A 7,529-nucleotide genomic window follows, 5' to 3' on the forward strand; every position below is an offset into this window, starting at 1 on the left:
AAACTGCAGGGGTGAAACGAACCACTATTCAGCGGGGCCCAAACTAGCCTGCTTGGTCCCTCCCCAAGCCTGTTTTTGTTTTGCTGCCATCTGTCAGGTCCTGGGACTGCCCCACCCTGCAGAAAAGTCTTCTCCGATGATAAAACCCTTTCAGGTGGGTGGAGTTATGGGCTCTGAGGTTTAGAATGAGAACAAGAAGGAAGTCCAGCTCTGCTCCCATTGACGAGGAAACCGAGGCCTGGAGAAGGGAAGGGACTTGTGCACAGTCACTTGGCTGGTTAGGGACAGAGCTGGGGCTAGCAATGCAACTTCCTGAGAAGACGAGGGAACACAATACAATAACTGATAAGACAGAGCTTGAAAGAAGAGGAGGAATATTTTTAAGAAAGAAAGAAAGAGCTCTAATTCTGCAACAAAACAAAAAGCCATACAAGAAAGGAAACACAATCAAAGACTTGGCCCTCTTGTGATCATTTACACATCTTAATAATGCAGATGCTTTAGGGTACGTGATTTAGGGTAAAATAGAACTCTTCCTAAATTGGGAGATGGGGGCAGGGGAGTGAGGCGGATGGTGCAAGACATCGTCATCCATCACAGCAGGAAGTAAACAGACAAGGTGCAGAACAGATAAATCGAGAAACAGCAGGGCAAGCGTATCACTCAGCGACCTGAAGGTAGCTACTGGAAGAAACGGTGAGTTAAAAGCAGCAGCCTCTAGGGGAAAGTGGGCACTGGGAGGTTGTTTTTTATTGAGCCTTTCAATGCTACTTGCTTTTTTTTTAAAAAGCATGTGCATGTATTGCTTTGATCAAAGTTTAATAATTTACCTCAAAAGACAACAACCCCGGGCCTCCTTTCTAGCGGCTCAGACAGCCGGCTGGTACACAGCAGTGACTGGCAAGGCAGTCTTTACTGTTTAAGTCCCTCACTGCCCGTCTTCAGGGACCAGAGGCCCCGTCACCTGCAGCCTCTCTCCACACAGGGGACCTGAGGTCAGAGCAGAGAAGTCCAAGTCAGCCTCACCTGGAGCTCCGGAGAAGGCCTACCCTCCTGGTTGTTCATGAAGAGGCAGAGGAAAAGATCTCGGCAGGGTTAAGAGCCTTGCCGCTTCATCTGCCGTTTTGCTCAGGTGCTTCCTGTGTTGTCAGGGTGGAGGAGGCCTTTCCGGTGAAACCAACCAGACACTGGCGGCTCAGGGGCAGGCCCTCCTCCTCTCAGGGGGGAAGGCCATGCCACCCAAGGTGGCTTGCTGATTCGCTCCTGTTGGGGCCCTGACAGGCCATCACATGAGGGACACCAAAGTGACTTGTAACCCCTAGAGAGGAGCTGCCTCTCGGAGGCACCTGCTAAAACTCAGAAAGGGAAGCCACCGCACCTGCTGTGGAGACAAAGAGCGAGACTTCTGGTTTGGCCATCGATCGGAACATGCGGACCTCTGCTTCGTTAATGTGAAACTGCAGTTCGACCATGGCTCAGTCCGAAACCCCCAAATCACATTTTCACTCACTCTAAAGGGGTAAATTCTCTTTCTGTAAAATAAGGAGGTTGGCCTGGTAACGGTTCTCTCTCAACCGTGATGGCAAAACCTGCACTGTAAAGGTTGGTGTAGGTAACATGGTAATAACAGTCTAAATACTGAGGTTTGCAAACAAGTACTTTGTATTATTTGTGAGACGAGGATTCAAGGTTCCCCCATAATATCATTGCTTGCATGTTCATTAATGGGGTGGAGCTGAAGGGGTGGCTGCGGGGTGTAATGTGTCAGGCTTGTCAATATTGTCCAGCATGTGTACTAAACAACAACAACAAAAACAGCCAGGTGAGAATCACTAGATTTGAACTTCTCTCAGGGCCCTGCCAACTCTACAGCAAATGGCTACAACTATCACCATTCCATCTAGATGGGACATTCCATCTAAAGGGCTTCCTTAAAGACCACACCTTAAGGACCATGTGGACCATCCACTGTGGCCAAGATATACAGGGGCGTCAGAAACCTCTGTGAGGACATTCTTGCGTTGCGCCTTTGCTCAAACTATCTCTGCTCCCTTACGGACTGTCTTGTCTCTTCTCAAATCCTGCCAACCATCTGTCAAGGCCCAAGCCAAGATATGCCTCTTCCACAACGGTCTGACCCACCAAACCCCTCAATAACTTTCATTTCTCTGAATTCCCATAGCACTCGGTCTAGAGTTCACAATTTACTACTGCATTATAAACTTACATTTTGCTAATTCTTTGAGTCACCAAGGATGCCAGGGACAGTCATCTTTTCTGGGTTTGACCCATAGCAACCAGCAGAGCTGGGGACATATCAGGCATTACTTAAAACTTCAGGAATGATTTACTGAATGCATGAGCCAGTGACCAAAATACATGTATTCTGGTTTAAAAAAAAGAGGAAGAAGTTAAAACATCACAGTTCCCTAGAGCCCCGTACCTGTCAGCCTTATTACTATAAGAATCTGAGGAGACTTTTCTAGAAAATTCTTCTGCCATACAGTTTCCACCTCAAACCCTAAGAGGCAGGCCCTCAATTCTCTTTCCCGTATGGAGATATAACAGACTCGGAGGCTGACCCCCCAGTTTGAATTCTTGTCTCACCATTCATACCTCCCCAAATTGGCCCTCAAGCATCATATTTTAAAAGCACAAATAGTTCTCAGGTGTTCCTTCACTTAACACTGAGTTACTGAGTGTCTTCTACGAGGCTCAGGCCTGCAGATTCTCTTTGATTGCAGCCAGGTCTTAGTGAAGTTAGACAATTCTCTCATTCACCCTCAGCTGATTTCTTATTCCACCCACAGAGGCAGCTGTTCCTAACCCTGGAAGTCTCCTGAAGTTTCCTAACCAGCCCATCGCCCTCACTCTCTGCAGAGGACCTCACCTCCCACCTTACTAAGAAAACACAGACCACATAACACGGACATACTAAACAGCCCTCTGTTCCACCTACAGGTGAATGTCTGAGAACCACTGCTCTACAAGGACCTAACGGTGACGTAAACACACAGTCAAAAGGCCTACTGAGGTCATTACTGGGGCTCTCTCAGGTGTCTTGCCAGCAGGTCCTGTTTACGTCCCTCTCATCGTGCTGTTTCAGAGTTGCTGTAAGTCTATCAAAATGCCACTCAACCGGTATGATCTCTGTGAGAAACTCTGCCTGAACTCCAGCTCTGCCTTCCCCAAACAGCTTCTTTCAAGAATTTGTACCCAATTCGTTTTCTCCCCTGTTGTCAAGGTCCAAGAAGTATGGCAGATCACACACAGCGCTCAGCGTAATGGCCATGGCTAGGAAGCCAATATCCAAACTGCGTCCTGGGAGGCGTCCCACACCCACTGACTGAATTCTGAAGTGTCTTTGTGCAGACAAGGCCATCCAGGGGCCTTGGCAGAATCTGTGAATCGCAGAGTGCCTGTCAGTTTCCCTTTGGCTTGACAGTACAGAGAGCCCACAGACTCCCCTTCTTAAATTGCCACACAATATATAATTAATAAACTGTTCCTTCAGGAATGGAGGCCACTTACCCAAAAGAGCCACACATTCAAGAGCCTCCTCTATTTCCATGGCCTTTTCTTCTCGGACTGGGATTAACAGACATTATCTCATCCGTGGGCTCCCCTGACGACAGGCAGGTAAGAAGCTGAGCAGACTGTTTTCCGTGGCTCAGTTTTTAAAATCAGAGAGGTTGCAGCTGGTTTTAAGGCACAGAGCAACTCAGGGATAAATCCTGTGTCCTAAGTCCACTGCACTGCTCTGTCTGCCTTGGAAGCAAAGCATGCCCTCAACATCTTTGGTGGGTTGCAAAATGCTGAGTTTATGCAGAGGAAGAGGTCCTCCCCCGGCTCTGTGTGTTGAAATGCGAGGATGATTGCTCTGGGCTTTTGCTCGGCCTATTCCCGCCCCCTTCTCCCTGCCTACTCAGGTTCTACCCACCTGCAGCTGCTACTCAAGAGCACTTCCCACCTGAAACCACTCTGACACCATGTCTTATTATTCTTTCGTTTCGCTTCCTTTGGCAGGCAAACCTGGGGCTCAGTTTATTGGTCCCAGAGACCAGCTCCCCTCCCCAAAACAAAATCCAGGAAAGCTCTGGAGGGAGAGGGGTCGGTGAGAGCTAAGGGCTGGCTACACACATGAGCCAAATTCTTAATGCTTCTGTAATTAATACATTACACCAATAAATAAAAATATAATAGTACTTACTATGTGCTAAGCACTCTGCTTGGCACCTTCACGCATCTTTCCCTTAATAAGATCCTCTGAAGATGTTCCAGCTCCCCCTCCCCCATCACAGCTGGTCTCTTGAGGCAGTAGCATGAGCCAGCCCCTCCCACCACCTCCACGACTGCTGCAGGGGCCATCCTCTGGACCCCAGACATGGCTTAGCTCCTCAGAATGACAAGACCAAAGGCCTTTCACAAAGACTCCAATGAGGTGACTGATGTCTGGATTCGTCAACTACAAGTGAATAATTAATACTTGCCAGTAAAGAAATAGACTCATTGTTATGGTGGCCACATGAAGGCTACAAAAGCCCATTTTGTGAAGCTCTTGGTGGACCCCTGGGGCCAACAGTGGTCCAAAGAAGCCTCTTTGAGAGCGCAGTCTGATCCCTAAACGTGGGGACTGGAGCCCCGCACTGTGTTCCAGGAGCACTGTTCCCAATGTTAATTAGCTTGTTGCCTATTCATCACCCAATTTGGCTTTCTGGTCAATGACAGCAGCAGAGGCCCACTGAACACCCGAGAAGGTACGATTTATCAGAAGGGACATGTAGTGTTCTCCTGGGGGCTTTTACCATTTTTTAAATACATGCCTCCTCCTCTCTGATCTGATTTGAGGCAAACTATCCAACCCTACTGGATCGTATACCCCACTCTTGGCCTAACACCTAAAGCGAGTTTTTCCCTTTTCATTTTCCAGCCGGGACTGAACAAGGCAGCCTTGGGTGCCTACAGAACCGGTTGGAACTAGCCAGGAAATATAATAAAGCAGCTTAGTGTGCAGGGAGCTAATGCCCCCAGCCAGAGGCTCAGTGTGCAGAACTAGCTAGAGGCGCTGGCTTTGTAAGCAACAACACGACACTTCTTGTGGCCTAATAACTGCCCTGGTAGATGGTAGCCAGTGCTAATAAGTAACACTCTATGCAAAAGTGTCACATTCCACAAGTGGACACTGGGTGCTCAACAAATGCCCCTTTTCGTGACAGTAACCCCTTACCATTATATACACAGACATGGACACACACACAGGTGTACACGCCTACAGTATTCCTGTCCTCAGGGCCAAAGCTGTCCTTGCCAAATATGGAACTGTCAGCTGCTAGATATTGTCATTTCAGGGAGCTGTTCCCCAAAAGAGCTCCCCAGTGCTCCATTCCCACGTCCAGCCCACTATCTGAAATTCCACCATTAGAGATAGCAAATATTTCTATTGTTTCCCATTAAAATGCCTCCATCCCGTTTGCTTTCAAGTGACTTCTAAAGCACCTGCTCTGCATCAAGTGGGAAATTCTGTTGTATTCCCATTTTGTATTTTAGCTGCTCTTCAAGATAAACACATTCGCTAGCTGCTTTCCTGAAAACAATGTTGACACTGGAGAATGGGGGAAGGGCGGAGCCCTGTAATGGAAGTGGAGGTGGGAGGGCCACAGAGAGGGGGTCTTATGGCGGAGAAAACCACCTGCAAGGCCTTCACACGCCTGCCCATGGATATGGACCTCCAAGAGCTGAGAGCCCCAGGGCTGCTGGCACAGCCAGAGCCCGAGAGTAAGATGACACCCACTGCCCTAAATGGGACACAGGCAGGAGGTGGAAAATGAGAACATGGGAACCAACGCTCTCCTGTTTTGCCCATCGTGCCTGCGGGACTGTCCCAGTCTCTGTGCCCACACTGTGAGGGCAGAGCACCCAGGAGCTAGCAGGAAAAGATCCTTGCTCCATTCCTGGCTTAGCTGGAAGGGCAGCTGATGGCTCATCAACCCCTGCTGAGCGATTCCACTGTGCTGGGGAAAGTAGACAGGCAAAGGTCAAAGTCAGATTCCCTGGGCTGGGGAGGGCACCTAGGCAGTCAGTGTCCTTTCCAGCCAGAGTCTTTGTAGAGATAACCATCCTTCTGCCGGACTGTGCTACCTGCTCCCATCCCCAAACAGAGAGCACCTTCAACTCTTCCTTTGGACCTAGGCAGGCTGTACTTGGGCGCGGGAGGATAGGGCTGTCCTGAAAAGCAGAAGCCACAACAGATAGGGAGGCATCTTCCTGGTCCTTCAGAGCTCAAGAAAACACAACCTTTTCCCCCAGGAGTCAGCCCACTCATCCCTTCCTCCCACCTCCTCCCTGCCCCCAGCCAGCCGGGAGAGCGCTGCTAGTGTGGGCCAGAATGCTTCAAAGCGGGTCAGACGTGCCAACCCTCTCATCAAAGCCCTCCACCCCCAAACATCGCCGCTGCGTCCCTCGCCCCACCCATCTCACGTTCGCCGCAGGGCGCTGTGTGCCCGTCACGGCTGCCAGGCGGGCCCAGGCGCCTCTCGGCTTTTGCTGGCGCTGGGGGAGGTGATGGTGGCCGCGGCGACAGAGGCAGGAGGCCTGTGCTTTGCAGTACCTGGACGCGGGGATGTCGCCGCCGCCGCCGGGCTCGCAGCCGCCGCAGGTGTCTCCGGTCCCCGAGATTAGCACCGCCTCCTCTCCGGCCGGCGGCTCCGGCCCAGGCCGCGCACCTGCTGCAGCTGCAGCTGCCACGGCGCCCGACCTCGGCGATGTGCCCGCGCCTGTCCGCGCCGCGGGGCCCTCAGTGGGCCGGCGGGGAACAGCGGCCGCCCGGAGCCGGAGGCCGGGCCTCTGGGGGCTTCCGGGGGCCTCCAGGCCGCGCTAGCCCGGGCGCCACCGAGCGTCCCCCGCGGGCTGGGGGCCGGGGAGAGTAGCTTCGCCCCTCGCGCATCCTCACGGCCGCATCCGCGTCCCCAGCAGCATTGCGGTCCCCGTGCCGGGCCGCGGCCTGCGAGCGCCGCTTACCTGGGTCTGCGGCAGGTCCAGGGGAGGGGCCCGAGGCTACGGCAGTGCCCCGCGCCGGGGCGCAGGATGCTCTGCCCGGCTCCGCGCCGCCAGCCCGGCGCTCGGCCCCGCCCGCCGCCCCGCCCCGCGGCTCCTCCTCCGCCCCGCCGCCCGGCCCCTTCGCCGCCGCCGCTGTCACACAAAGAGCAGGAAATGGCTGCGGCTGGGGTTTCTCCGTGCGCCCCCAACGCGGCCTTCACACTGACGACCTGCACCTGCGATCGGAGGGCCGCTCAGGCCCCAGGCGGCCGTCCTATGACAGCAGCCCGCCCCGGTCGGGAGGTGGAAAAGCGAGGGAGGACTTGCCCCACCGCCTCCATCACCAGGGAACCACACCTGCCCGCGGCGGCAGGACGGAAGCTCCGGCCCTGTTCGAGCTCCTTGGCCTCACATTCCCCAAGTGCCCATTTACCTACCTCATATTTATTGATCACCCAGTTTGTTACAAGCACTGTGCCGGGACGTGGGTAGGC

The 7,529-nt window shown here is 52.9% G+C and overlaps 1 protein-coding gene across 1 annotated transcript in view; it reads right to left on the reverse strand.

Moving 5' to 3' along the window:
• Positions 1-7,090, reverse strand: part of CYFIP2 (cytoplasmic FMR1 interacting protein 2) — a 116,488-nt gene extending 109,398 nt beyond the window's left edge. Inside the window, exon 1 of the mRNA XM_012650394.1 lies at positions 7,018-7,090. The gene's annotated coding sequence lies outside the window, so the exon portion shown is untranslated. The remainder of the gene's footprint in view (positions 1-7,017) is intronic.
• Between the last annotated feature and the right edge of the window lie 439 nt (positions 7,091-7,529).

This window comes from Propithecus coquereli, unplaced genomic scaffold (genome assembly GCF_000956105.1).
Source record: "Propithecus coquereli isolate 6110/MARCELLA unplaced genomic scaffold, Pcoq_1.0 Scaffold322, whole genome shotgun sequence".
Taxonomy (NCBI): domain Eukaryota; kingdom Metazoa; phylum Chordata; class Mammalia; order Primates; family Indriidae; genus Propithecus; species Propithecus coquereli.